The following is a 14,562-nucleotide window of genomic DNA, read 5'->3' as shown; positions in this document are numbered from 1 at the left end:
TTTCTTTCTTTCTTTCTTTCTTTCTTTCTTTCTTTCTTTCTTTCTTTCTTTCTTTCTTTCTTTCTTTCTTTCTCTCTTTTTCTTTCTCTTTCATTCTTTCTTTTCATTCCTTCTTTTTTTCTTTCTTTTTCAGACGGAGTCTTGCCCTGTGGCCTAGGCTGGAGTGCAATGGCATAGTCTTGGCTCACTGCAACCTCCGCCTCCCAGATTCAAGCAGTTGTGCCTCAGTCTTCTGAGTAGCTGGGATTACAGGCACGCACCACCACGTCCCGCTAATTTTTTGTATCTTTAGTAGAGATGGGGTTTCACCATATTGGCCATGCTGGTCTCGAACTCCTGACCTCGTGATCTGCCTGCCTTGGCCCCCCAAAGTGTTGGGATGACAGGTGTGAGCCACCGGGCCTGGTTTTTTGCTTTTTTAAAATTTATTATTTTTTTTTTGTAGATATGCAGTCTTTCTATATTGCCAAAATTATTGAGCTCAAGCAATCCACCCACCTCAGCCTCCCAAAGTGTCGGGATTACAGGCATAAGCCACCATGCCCACCCTGGTTGTTTTAAAAAATATATTCCTTTTTCAGTCTCTACAACTTCACTGAAGACTCTATATTTGAAATATCTTTGTTTTTTCTTAACATACTACTTTTTATTTAATTCTACAAATATATGTTAAATAAATGTTTTAAGTCCTTTCCCTGTGCATCAAATTTGTCAGATCTGTGTCCAATCTAAAGTTTAAGTCCACGTGGCTCTTAATCTCTCTGAGAAAAGTCTAGTAGGAAGGATACATGATATGCTTATTTGATAAATATTTATTAAACTTTCTAATAGCAGGAATGATGCTAGGCACTAGGCATGCACAGGTGAACTGGTCAGGGTTCTAGTGCTCGAGGACTCACTCAGTGTGATGGGAATTGTCAGTTTCAGTTGATAATAATGTTACCAGCGGAAGAGATCGGAGTCACCCTGAGTTACCAGCCGCCTATCCAGCCTTAGATCTGTATAGGTACACAGCAACTTTGGTTCTTGCCTCCTAAGAAGAAAGAATTCTACTGAAGGGCATAAGAAGCGAGACAAGTTTCAGAGCAGGAGTAGAAGTTTATTTAAAACGGCTTTAGACTAGGAAAGAAGGAAAGCACACTTGGAAGAGACCCAAAGAACAAAAAGGGAGAGTCAAGTGCCCCCATTTAACTGTGATACTAGGACATTTTTTTTTGAGATAGAGTCTCCCTCTGTCACTAGGCTGCAGTGCAGTGGTGTGATTACAGGGATGAGCCACCGCGCTGGCCATACTAGGACTTATATAAGCTCACCTCTTGCCCATGATTCTTCCCTTAGGGTGAGTTGCCCGCATGCGCAGTGCCCTCCTTACCCTTCGGAATTGAGCACAGCACAGTGTGTTTAGGGAGTTATAAGCATGTCCATCTGAGGCTTTCTTCCTTTTTCCGGTGGAGTTTACCTGGAAGATCACACTTCGCCATTTTTGTCTCTTAATATGCATGCCTAGGAAGTAAGTTTCTTTTCCCTGGGGCTGCATTCAATTAATATTTTGATATTAACAGGTATGGACCATCAGGAAATGCCCTTTCCCTGGTGCTGCCAAATTAACGCACTCAGAGAAGCAATGCCATAATTGCTGATACGCTTAGTGGGTTGGTGAGAGCCCTCTCCCGTCTGGCTCCTGCCTATCCAACTACCTGTACGTAACAATAAGACTCATTCACTGAACTGAACCAAAACACCTCTAAGAAATGTTTGAAATTTGCATTTAGATCCGGAAATGTGTGGTCTTATAAGACATCCTCACAAAAATGTAGGACTAGGAGTTCTCTTAAGATCTTCTCTTATAACAATTATTTGAGTAATAAAGAACACTAGGTGAGGCCCAGTGACTCATGCCTGTAATCCCAGAACTTTGGGGGGCCAAGGCGGACAGATAATCTGAGGCCAGGAGTTTGAGAGGAACCTGGTCCAACATGATGAAACCCCATCTCTACTAAAAATAACACAATTAGCCAGGTGTCGTGGCAGGCACATGTAATCCCAGCTACTTGGGAGGCTGAGGCAAGAGGATTGCTTGAACCCGGGAGTTAGAGGTTGCAGTGAGCCGATACTGAACCACATAGCCTGGGCAATAGAGTGAGACTCCATCTCAAAAAACAAACAAACAAACAAACAAAAAAAAACTAATTAATTGGAGTAGAGGTCAATGAAAGGATGTTCTAGTGAGTTACAGGTTGGAACTCTAACCCAAATCACCATTTGCAATCTTACTCAATATGCCCCCAGTTTCAGGCCATTTCTTTTTGGGCACACCAGAGATCAGACAAATGCCATAATACCTACCTCTGCCCTGAATGGGGATTTTCAGGTACAGCAAGTAGAAGTATTGCTTCTTCCAGAAGACTGGGGGTTGGGTGGGAGGGGCAAAACCATATAATTAATTTTCATGATAGAGATCCCAAGAGAGAAAGTGGAGGTGATTACTGTGATTTCAGTTCAATTAGAAACACATCCTGAATGTTAGACAAAACCAAAATTGTTGGTTTCATTTGAACTTGAGAAGAATCGGAGACTATAGACTTAATTATGTTTTGCATTATACGTTAAACAATAAACACCTATTATGTTCTTCCAGAGTTAACTGAGTCTACAACACAATGTAATCCAGTCCAATGAATGTGTTAGAATGGACACTACACGTTTTGTGAGTGCTACTGCAGCTTGTATGTATTGGCAACAGTTCTGCTTTATTTCCTGCTGAATTTTTTTTTTTTTGTACCTTCACTGCCGTATAATGATTTAGGACTTTTGCTTCCCGAGGTCAGTGAGAACATTCATATCTGATACTGAACTCCAGAAGAAGATTCTTGTTTAGTTATAAGAAAGTGAATGGCTTTAGTGATGATTCACAGAAATCTCCCAAGTGATGATGGAATTCTGAAAGGAAGTATAACGTATTCTTACTTAAAAAAAAAAAAAAAAAAAAAAAAACCACACACACACACAAAACCCACAAAAACTACCCAGGACAAAAAAAAAAAAAATATATATATATATAAGTTAACAGACCTCATATTTTCCCCCCAAAGTCCTTAAATTATTTTCTAAAACACTGTGTCAACTTACCTTCAAATAATTTAAAACATCAGTTTTAAAACATCAGTTGTAGCTGTTTGGAGTTCTTGTACTTCAGAAAGGACAGTGGGAAGTGGCAGATGATCATATGATCTCTATTTTACCGTAAGCCAGAAATTCTGTGTTAGCAGTGAAATAATACCATATTAAAGATTTGTGCTGTATTATATTAAATTAAATATTCTCTGGTCACAAGGGACTAAAAACTAAAACAGCTTAGGCAAAAAACAAAAAACCAAGGGGTGGAGGCACTACTAGAATACCAGAGCAACCCTGAATCCAGGGAAGAGTGGGAGACCGTGCCTCAAGGGGACAGAAGCCAGGGCACATCTGGAGAACTGTGAGCATGCACACGTGCAGAGACCTTCTCCTTAGAGTGCTGCCTCAAGTGCTTCTTCTTCAACATGTCTACTTCCTGGAAAAGAGACGCGAATTGTTCCTTCTTTACTCAGGGATCACCTCTGGACTGGTGAGCCATGACGATGTGATAGGATAGAACCACACAGCAGAAACAAGGCTGAGAAGCATCCATTCCTGAGGGCGCATCAGGAAATTCTCAGAGACAACTGGGGCAGTCCATTGCCAACCACACAGAGGCTTTAATGTTATAATCACGTATTACAGCTAAAGGCAAGTTTTGCTTATTTTCTATACTACAGTGATCATCACATTAAATGACATGCTCTTTCCTAACATTCTATTATCCAGCCTTAAAAAAAAAAAAAAATTAATTAAGGCCAGGAGCCGTGGCTCATACCTCTAATCCCAGCACTTTGGGAGGCTGAGGTGGGCGGATCACCTGAGGTTGGGAGTTGGAGACCAGCCTGACTTACATGGAGAAACCCCATCTCTGCTAAAAATACAAAATTAGCCATGCGCGGTGGCTTATGCCTGTAATCCCAGCCACTCAGAAGGATGAGGCAGGAGAATCTCTTGAACCCGGGAGGCGGAAGTTAAGGTGAGCAGAAATGGCGCCATTGCACTCCAGCCAGGGCAACAAGAGCGAAACTCCCGTCTCAAAAACAACAATAATAATAATAAGTAAATAAATAAATCAAATACAAAAATTAGCCAGGCATTGTGGTGCACGCCTGCTATAGCAGCCACTTGGGAGGCTGAGGCAGGAGAATCTCTTGAACCTGTGGGGCATAGGTTGCAGTGAGCCAAGATGCCTCCACTGCACTCCAGCCTGGGTAACAAAGCCAGACTCCATCTCTAAAAAAGAAAAGCAAAAACAGCTTTGTTGAGACATAACTCACATAGTGTACAGTTCAATGGGTTTTGGTATATAAAATTATTAATTTGTAAAAATTGTGAAAAATAAAAATTATGGTAAAACATATGCAACAAATCTTGCCATCTTCACCATTTTTAAGGGTACAGTTCAGTGCCACTACTTACATTTATGATGTTGTGCAACCATTAGCACTATTTCCAAACTTTTTCATCACCCCAAACGAAACACTTAGAATATTGCTCTATTATAACCAGGCCTTTTTTTTTTTTTTTTTTTTTTAAGATAGGATCTCGCTGTGTCACTCAGGCTGGAGCGCAATGGTGCAATCATGGCTTCAAGGCTCGCTGCAGCCTCGACCTCCCAGGGTCAAGCAATCCTCCAACCTACCTCAGCCTCAGCTGGAACTACAGGTGAAAGTCAATAGGCCTGGCTAATTTTTATTTTTATTTTTATTTTTCTAGAGAGAAGGCCTCGATATATGTCCAAGCTGTATTTTCTTTCCTTTCTTTTTTTTTTTTTTTTTTGAGACGGAGTCTTGCTCTTTCACCAGGTTGGAATGCAATGGCTGCGATCTCAGCTCACTGCAATCTCCCCCTCCCGGGTTCCAGCGATAATCCGTTATCCTGTGTTGGGTTCCTGAGTAGCTGGGACTACAGGTGTGCGCCACCACGCCCAGCTAATTTTTGTATTTTTAGTAGAGATGGGGCTTCACCATGTTGGCCAGGATGGTCTTGATCTCTTGACGTCATGATCCCCCCACTTCAGCCTCTCAAAGTGCTGGGATTACAAACATGAGCCACTGTGCCGGCCTCCAGTTTTTTTTTATTTTTTATTTATTTATTTATTTTTTTTTTTTTTGAGACGGAGTCTCGCTCTGTCGCCCAGGCTGGAGTGCTGTGGCCGGATCTCAGCTCACTGCAAGCTCCGCCTCCCGGGTTCACGCCATTCTCCTGCCTCAGCCTCCCGAGTAGCTGGGACTGCAGGCACCCGCCACCTCGCCCGGCTAGTTTTTTGTATTTTTTAGTAGAGACGGGGTTTCACTGTGTTAGCCAGGATGGTCTCGATCTCCTGACCTCGTGATCCGCCCGTCTCGGCCTCCCAAAGTGCTGGGATTACAGGCTTGAGCCACCGCGCCCGGCCTATTTTTTATTTTTTTTAATGGAGGCTTCACAAATTTGCATTATACTTACACAGGGACCATGCTAATCTTCTCTGTATCATTCCAATTTTAGCATACGTACGGCCAAGGGGAGCACTATAATCAGGCTTAGACTAAAAGAGTTTTGTTTGTAAAAGAGGTAGTCTCATATCCTCATCCTCCGCACATGGCTTTCCATCCCAGGTGTTCTTACAATCCCGCTGCCTGAGCTTGGTACCTGACAGCCACAGCCTTGTGACTCCTGGCATGACCTGCAGGCTCCATCCTGCTCTGCTCCTCTCCACGTCCAAAGAACGCATGGCTGGAGCTCCTTTCTCTTCTGGAGATCTCAGGGATAGAGGAAATGGCAGCAGGCACATGGGCCAGAGGCCTTCAGATACAAACCCTGCATTTTGCAAAAAGAGTTTTGGGGCCTAGACCTCGATAAAGGGATGAGGTTTCCCTTTACTATTTCCCAACTGTCAGTGAAACCTGCCTCCCCCAGCCCGGAGCTCCCTTCTCCCGCCGCCCCTCTCAACTGTCCTCCGCAGCCTCCCTGCTCCCCCATGTGTCCTCCTGGAAACACCTCCCTGGCTTACATTACGGAAAAATACACACGTAAATTAATGATCTTATCTTCAATTAGATGTCTTTTGTGAGTATTACACATCTTATAAGAAACTATACTTCATGTCCTGGTTCCTCTCTCTTTTTAATTATAAGTCACTATTCCAGAGGCTCTGTGTCCCTTAGGGTTCTTTAGAATCAGTAACAGAAACTGATTCTGGCATAAGCAGAAAAGGACAGTACTGAAAACATTTTGGGTAGCTCACAGAATCACGGGAGGGCAAGAAGTCCAAGGTCAAAGGAGGCTGCTTACTGGGGTCCCAGATTGTGTCTGAGCAGGTCATTGCTGCTGCCAAGGAGGAGGAGACTCTACAGCTGCCACACTCACCAACACGTAGGATGGTGCTGTCATCCCCACTGCCTTTTTTTTCCAGAGATGGAGTCTTGCTCTGTCGCCCAGGCTGGAGTGCAGTGGTGTGATCTCCACTCATTGCAACTTGTGCCTCACAGGTTCAAGCAATTCTCGTGATTTAGCCTCCTAACTAGCTGGGATTACAGGCGTGCACCACCATACCTAGCTAAGTTTTGTATTTTTAGTGGAGATATGGTTTCACCATATTGGCTGGGCTGGTCTCAAACTCCTGACCTCAAGTGACCCGCCCACCTTAGCCCCCAAAGCGTTGGGATTACAGGCATAAGCCACAGCGTCCGGCCCTGACTGACTTTTGAAACTGGGTGTGGCTACCAGAATGGACGTGCATTTCTTCCATTGCTTTGAGTGACTTGACTCCAGAGTCAAAATTCTGGAGCTAGGGGTGGTGGCTCACACCTGTAATCCCAGTACTCTGGGAGGCCGAGGCAGCTGGATTGCTTGAACTCAGGAGTTTGAGGCCAGCCTGGGCAACATTTTTTGTCTCTGTAAAAAATATGAAAAAATAGCTGGATGTGGTGATGCAGAGGTTGCAGTGAGCTGAGATCGTGCCACTGCACTTTCCTGCCTGGGTGACAGAGCGAGATCCTGTATTAAAAAAAAAAAAAAAAAGTCTGGAGCTGGTACACCTGATTGGCGAAACCTAGGCTTGCAAAAGAAATAGGCGGCTGACATGATTGGATGGATTTTTAGCATCTAGAGTGGGAGCAGGACCCTGTTTCTTACTAAGACTCAAATGGTGAGGAATTCCTCAAGCATAGGAAGACAGTTCAGAGGGCGAGCAGTCAAAAAAATTGCAAATGTCTCCTGTAGGTAGGAAGCCTCTGGTATTCTGTTCAGATCTGGGTCACAACATTATTTCATCTAACTTGGAAAACTATTCTAGACTAAAGTCGGTTGGCCTACCTTTCCTTCTCTTATTAAAATTAAAAAAGATACACTTGGACAATTTCTTCTACCAAGTTATTATAGCGAGGTAAAAATTCTGGCATCAAAACTCCATAGTTTTTTATAGTTTGTCTTCTTTTCCAAGTTTACATTGTTGCTTTTGAAATATAACTATGGAGCAAGTCTTTTCATAGTAAGCTTAGCTACAGCTTATCTCTAAGATTCTAATCAGATTCATATTCTAAGCCAATATTTACAGTTTTGAAATTTCCAAAGTTTATTTTCTATTTTCCTATTGCCTTTCCTTTTTTAAGCTGGCACTGTTAAGTTTTTAAAAGTATATGGCTTGTATTACTATGAGTTAGAAAAAGAGAGGAAAGAAGTCAGAACAAGAAAGAAGTATAGGGAAAAAATAACGTGTGTTTTTTTAAAAAAAAAAACTGCATCCTACGTTAGCAAGATTTTTTTTTCTTTTTCTTTTTTTCTTTTTTTTTAGTGAAACAAACATCAGTTTATCCAGATAGCATTATTTATCAGGCAACTAGGTTAATCATATTTCTTGTCTGGTGATAGCTAGTCTGATAGCTAGTCTGTATTTGTTTACTCATTAGAAAGTTCACTGATTATTCTGTGAAATCTCAAAATCTTAGTCTGCTTAGCTGACGTCCTATTTATTCTACATCTCTTTAATGAGTAAGGGATTTGAGCTGTCACTACTGTTTCAATTAAATGTCCCCTTTCACCATTTCCTGTGGCTTTATGGTGAAATACCCTACATATACTGAATAATTTGGCATCCCATTTTCTGCCCCCAAATCCTTAAATCAAATTGATGAGAGAGACTCAGTGTAGGAATTAGGTACCTGTTGATCATTAGACAACCGTCAATTACAAAACAGACTGGATTCCAGACCTATTTTCCTGGATAAAGAGGAAAAGATGTTTTAGGTAAGATAACAGGGATCAGTGAAGGAGAGAGCATTGCTGACGGAGAGAGGAGGTAATTTATGTAATCTCTTTTCAGTTTTAGAAATTCATGGCTTAAGGTGCTGCTGAAGCCTGTTCTTGCCGCTTCCTAAGAAGGCAAATGTCTCTGGCTTCCTCAAGCTAGAGGGTGCAGGAAGAAACTGACGTTGGCGGCAAGGAGTGACCAGCCAGATGGTGGGGCGTGGAGGCGAGAGTGGGGGTGGGGTGAGGGTGCTAATTAGCTTTTCTTGCCTCACCAGGAGCCAGTGACAAGCAGATGGCTGCACACTTAATGCCATCCTTTTTCTGTCTAGCAGGCAGTAGTGGTTGGTCTTGTGGTCATGTAGAGAGCATGCATTTTTTTTTTTTTTTTCTCTTCAAAATGTGGATGTGGTGTGGGGACACACAAAGGGAAAATCTAGATTATAATATTATGTGTATCTAAGAAAAATAGATCTTATCTCCTTCCATTTTTTGCAATAACTAGGTGCCTGTTTATAGTTTCACAACATCAACTGAAAGTGATTTATTCTTTCTATTACAAAAGTCAATTTAAATTAATCAAACTGTTCCAGGATATGTAAGAAATAATCACTAAAACAATACAACTGGCTATGAAATCCAAACTCAAGCCATAGTGTCTTGTGTTTGGAGAGAGGTTGGGTTACTAACAGTGCAGGTCTTTCCTGGCATACCCTTTTAGTTTCTGTGTCTTGATCATTTCATAATTTCTCTGGAGCCGACTATAGTAACAGTAACTGAAAGTTTGTTAAATTGAATCAAGTTATAGTAAGTCAATCTCTACATACACTATTCAATATTTGTGTAAATATTGACTCCATGCCAATATAAACATTAGTGAGTATGGCAAGGTAAAACAGTTAACATTTTGAAAATGCAATGTGTAACAAGCAGTGATTTTTAGTATAATGCCTTATGGGCTAAATTAAATAGTTCCTTTCAAAATTGGGAAGCAAGGATCCTAATATCTATTTTTGTAGGGGAAGACAAAGGAAAATAAATATGTACTGAGTACTACCCTTGTGTCAGATACCCTTGGCATACGCTAACATATTCAAGTCTTTCAACATCCCTATACGGTAGTTCTTTCTCTGCTTTTTACAGATGAAAAAATGAAGGTTTGCAGATGTTAAGTAACTTGCTAGGGGTCACAAAGGGACTGACTGAGTAGGATTTGCACGTGGGTATGCCTGACTGTCCTGCTGTCCTGTGCTCTCTTGCTTTTATTTACCTGATCCTCAAAAGCTCATTATTCCCTCAAATGCTCCCAGTTTTATCTGGCTAGTGATTGGTAAAATTAGCCCACTCTATCTCCAAGGCGTTCTCCACACTTCTTGTTGCTCCCAGTCCAAAGGCCAGAATGAGATCTGTAGCTAGATTTTCTTTTTTTTTTCTGAGATGGAGTCTCACTCTGTCCCCCAGGCTGGCGTACAGGGGCACGATCTCAGCTCGCTGCAACCTCTGCCTCCCGGGTTCAAGCAATTCTCCTGCCTCAGCCCCCTGAGTAGCTAGGATTACAGCCACCACTACCGGCTAATTTTTGTACTTTTAGTAGAGACGGGGTTTCACCATGTTGGTCACGCTGGTCTTCATCTCCTGACCTCAAGTGATTCACCCACCTTAGCCTCCCAAAACGCTGGGATTACAGGCATGAGCCACCGCGCCCGGCCCGAAATTTCATTTTTCTTTTTTTTTTCTGAGACAGAGTCTCGCTCTGTCGCCGAGGCTGGAGTGCAGTGGCACGATCTTGGCTCATTGCAACCTCCGCCTCCCAGGTTCAAGCAATTCTCTGCCTCAGCCTCCCCAGTAGCTGGGATTACAGGCACCCACCACCATGCCCCACTAAGTTTTGTACTTTTAGTAGAGACGGGGTTTCACCATCTTGGCCAGGCTGCTCTTGAACTCCTGACTTCGTGATCCACTTGCCTTGGCCTCCCAACCAGATGTTTGAAGGCTTAACTTTCCTACATTCAGATCATTTTTGGACTTTAATGGTGTATTGCCCGTGATCTATCACAGAGCAATAATTCTGTTCCTAATGTGCAATTCTGTAATCTCATTTTACCAAATTCCCAAACCTTCACATTCATCTTGTGCTTGTTAATATGTGATGCAGGTATCTTATTAGCTGAACATCTTATAGCTCTAGTAACATGTCTAATGTTAACTAGATTATATTTGAGGCAGCTGCTACATCCATGGCTTGCTCTCTTATTGCTTAGCACACTACAGAGTATTTAAAGTATGCATTTTAATTAAGTGGTTGATTTCCTCCAGTTTCTCCATCAATTGTCATGACCAGTTGATGAAGCATTTGACATGACACAGTAAACTTGAAACTGAAATAGTCTGGTGATATTTAGAGACAGTAAGTCTTACATTACATGTTATTTACTATATTTGGTACTATCTGAGCACGAATAGATACATGTTCACTAAAATAAACATTACAGATCAATTTCTTATTTTTAGACAAAAATAACAGGAAATAAGATACATTCCACATGTAATTATTTTTTGTTTTGAAAATGTTTATGTTTTGAAAAGTTTCAAAAGTATGTGTCTCTTGATTTGTGTCCATTAGGGTGCTTAACTCAAAGGAAGTATGCACAAGTATCTCTTTGATATGGTAGATTCATTATGAGGAATAAGAGTCTGGTGAAAGATCAGGGTACTTAGATCTTCCATTGTCCTGTGTTGGTTCTACTTGCATATGGGCCCTGGCAGACAGAAAGATGACATCATTGCACCATTGCATTGTCCCCCCGGGAGACATTCTGCTGCCTTAGAGTCAAGATTTAGTTGAAAAGGTAGAAAAAAAAGCAATTATATTGGGTTCCAAATGACTGCTATAGTAGTTCATAGGAAGAATAGCATCTTTTTTTTTTTTTTTTTTGAGACGGAGTCTTGCTCTGTCGCCCGGGCTGGAGTGCAGTGGCCGGACCTCAGCTCACTGCAAGTTCCGCCTCCCAGGTTCACGCCATTCTCCTGCCTCAGCCTCCCGAGTAGCTGGGACTACAGGCGCCCGCCACCTCGCCCGGCTAGTTTTTTGTATTTTTTAGTAGAGATGGGGTTTCACCGTGTTAGCCAGGATGGTCTCGATCTCCTGACCTCGTGATCCGCCCGTCTCGGCCTCCCAAAGTGCTGGGATTACAGGCTTGAGCCACTGCGCCCGGCCAAGAATAGCATCTTAATTCATCTGCAGTGAAGCAGATATTTTGATTCACTGTAATTTAAAAAATAAAAATGGTGGACTGACACTTCTAACTTCGTGACTTCCCTTTTCCTTATGACAATAGAGAATTCATTTCTCCATCCTTCACTTTGAGATCAACCCAACTTGAATCTGTTAAAGGAAGTATATAGTAAATGAAAGCAACTAAGAAGTTACTATTGGAGAAATGAAACCAATTTCTTATAAATGACAACAGGTTCCTGAAAACCTTATGAAGAAGTTGATTCAGGTTACCACAGGGTGATTTTCCCAAATGAATGCCACAGTGACTATGAACTTTTCTCTTCTCTTCTCTTCTTTTCTTTTTTTCCAAGTCTTGCTCTGTTGCCCAGGCTGGAGTGCAGCGGTGCTATCTCAGCTCACTGCAACCTCCACCTCCTGGGTTCAAGTGGTTCTCCTGCCTCAGCCTCCTGAGTAGCTGGGATTACAGGTGCGTGCAAGCAAGCCTGGATACTTTTTGTATTTTTAGTAGAGACAGGGTTTTGACCACGTACAGTGGCTCATGCCTGTAAATCTAAAACTTTGAGAGGCTGAGGTGGGTGAATAGCCTGAGGTCAGGAGTTCAAGACCAGCCTGGCCAACATGGTGAAATCCCAGCCTTACTAAAAATGCAAAAATTAGCTGGGCGTGGTGGCGGGCACCTGTAATCCCAGCTACTCGGAAGGCTGAGATAGGAGAGTTGCTTGAACCCAGAAGACAGAAGTTGCAGTGAGCCTAGATCACACCACTGCACTCCAGCCTGGGCAACAGAGCAAGATTCTGCCTCAAAAAAAAAAAAAAAAAAAAAAAAAAGAGGGTTTCATTATGTTGGCCAGGCTAGTCTTGAACTCCTGACCTCAGGTGATCCACCTGCCTCAGTCTCCAAAAGTGCTGGGATTACAGGCATGAGCCAACGCACCCAGCCGATGTTTTTCTTTTTAAAGATCTGTTTCATAATACTTTATTCATACTCCAATCTTTCCAAGACAAAAATGACAACAACCCTCTTCAAGTCACTTGTTTCACTCTTTCTTCTTCTTTTTTTTTTTCCGAGACAGAGTCTCACTCTGCAGCCTAGGCTGGAGTGCAGTGGTGCGATCTCGGCTCACTGCAAGCTCCACCTCCTGGGTTCACCCCATTCTCCTGCCTCAGCCTCCGGAGTAGCTGGGACTACAGGCGTGCTCCACTATGCCCGGTTCATTTTTCATTTTTAGTAGAGACGGGGTTTCAGCATATTGGTCTTGCTGGTCTTGCAGGAGGCTGGTCTTGCACTCCTGACCTCGTGATCTGCCCACCTCAGCCTCCCAATATTTTCATTTTTTATCATGGTGAAATGTATTGTACATATAGTAAAATCCACAGATCTTAAGTGTACAATTTAATGCCTTGGTAATTGTATGTACCATGTACCCATGACTTCATTCAAGATATAGAACATTCGTGTGGTTCCAGAAGGTTTTTTTTTTTTTTTTCTTCTTTTCTTTCTTTTTAATTTTTTAATTTTTATTTTAATTTTTATATTTTTGAGAAGGAGTCTCACTCACTCCGTTACCCAGGCTGGAATGCAGTGGCACGATGTCAGCTCACTGAAACCTCTGCCTCCGGGGCTCAAGCGATTCTCCTGCCTCAGCCTTCCAAGCAGCTGGGATTATAGGCATGCGAAAGCACGCCCGGCTAATTTTTGCTATTTTTAGTAGAAACGGAGTTTCACCGTGTTGGTTAGGCTGTTCTCGAACTACTGATTTCAAGTTATCTGCCCACTTTGCCCTCCCAAAGTGCTGAGATTACAGGCGTGAACCACCGTACCCGGCCAATTTTTTTTAGTAGGAACGGGGTTTTACCATGTTGGCCAGTCTGGTCTTGAACTCCTGATGTCAAATGATACGCCCACCTCAGCCGACCAAAGTGCTGGGATTATAGGCATGAGCTACTGCACCAACCATTTTATTTGTTTTTATTTTTTTAGTTTTTATTTGTTTATTTTTTTCCGAGACCGAGTCTAGCTCTTCTTGCCCAGGCTGGAGTGCAATGGCGCGATCTCCCTGCGCTCACTGCAACCTCTGCCTCCCGGGTTCAAGCGATTCTCCTGCCTCAGCCTCTGGAGTAGCTGGGACTACAGGCGCCCGCCACTACACCCGGCTAATTTTTTCTATTTTCAGTTGAGATGGGGTTTCACCATGTTGGCCGCCTCGGCCTCCCAAAGTGCTGGATTACAGGCGTGAGCCACCGCACCCGGCCTTTATTTTTATTTTTATTTTTGAGACGGAGGTACCCTCTTGTCGCCCAGGTTGGAGTGCAGTCATGCGATCGTGGCTCACTGCAATCTCTGCCCCGCGGGTTCAAGCGATTCTCCTGCCTCAGCCTCCCCAGTAGCAGGGATTACAGGCGTGCACCACCACGCCAGACTCATTTTGTACTTTATCAGTAGAGACCGGGTTTCTCCATGTTGGTCACGCTGGCCTTAAACTCCCGACCCTCAGGTTATCCTCCCCACCTCAGGTTATCCGCCCGCCTCTGCCTCTCAAAGTGCTGGGATTACAGGCCTGAGCCACCACACCCAGGCCCCCCCCCCGCCTTTTTTTTTTTTTTTAGACGGTGTTTTGCTGTCGTCCGCAAAACTGGAGTGCTATGGCCTGATCTCAGCTCACAACAACCTCCACCTCCTGGGTTCAAGTGATTTTCCAGCCTCAGCCTCCTGAGTCGCTGGGGCTACCGGTGCCCCACCAAGCCCAGCTAATTTTTGTATTTTTAGTAGAGATGGGGTTTCACCATGTTGGCCAGGCTGGTCTCCAACTCCTGACCTCAGGTGATCCACCCACCTCGGCCTCCCAAAGTGCTGGGAGCCACCACTCCTGGCCTTTTTTTTTTTTTTTTTTAAATAGAGATGGGGATCTCACCATATTGCCCAGGCTAGTTTTGAACTCCTGAGCTCAAGCCATCCTCCCACCTCGGCCTCCCAAAGT

The 14,562-nt window shown here is 43.2% G+C and overlaps 1 non-coding gene across 1 annotated transcript; it reads right to left on the bottom strand.

Annotated features, from left to right (window-relative positions):
• Nucleotides 1-5,526: 5,526 nt before the first annotated feature.
• LOC111530981 lies at nt 5,527-5,631 on the bottom strand. The gene has a single exon (XR_002728085.1). It is a non-coding gene; the product is annotated as a U6 spliceosomal RNA (small nuclear RNA).
• Between the last annotated feature and the right edge of the window lie 8,931 nt (nt 5,632-14,562).

This window comes from Piliocolobus tephrosceles, chromosome 4, assembly GCF_002776525.5.
Source record: "Piliocolobus tephrosceles isolate RC106 chromosome 4, ASM277652v3, whole genome shotgun sequence".
Classification (NCBI taxonomy): Eukaryota; Metazoa; Chordata; class Mammalia; order Primates; family Cercopithecidae; genus Piliocolobus; species Piliocolobus tephrosceles.
This window is presented reverse-complemented; position numbering and strand designations above follow the sequence as displayed.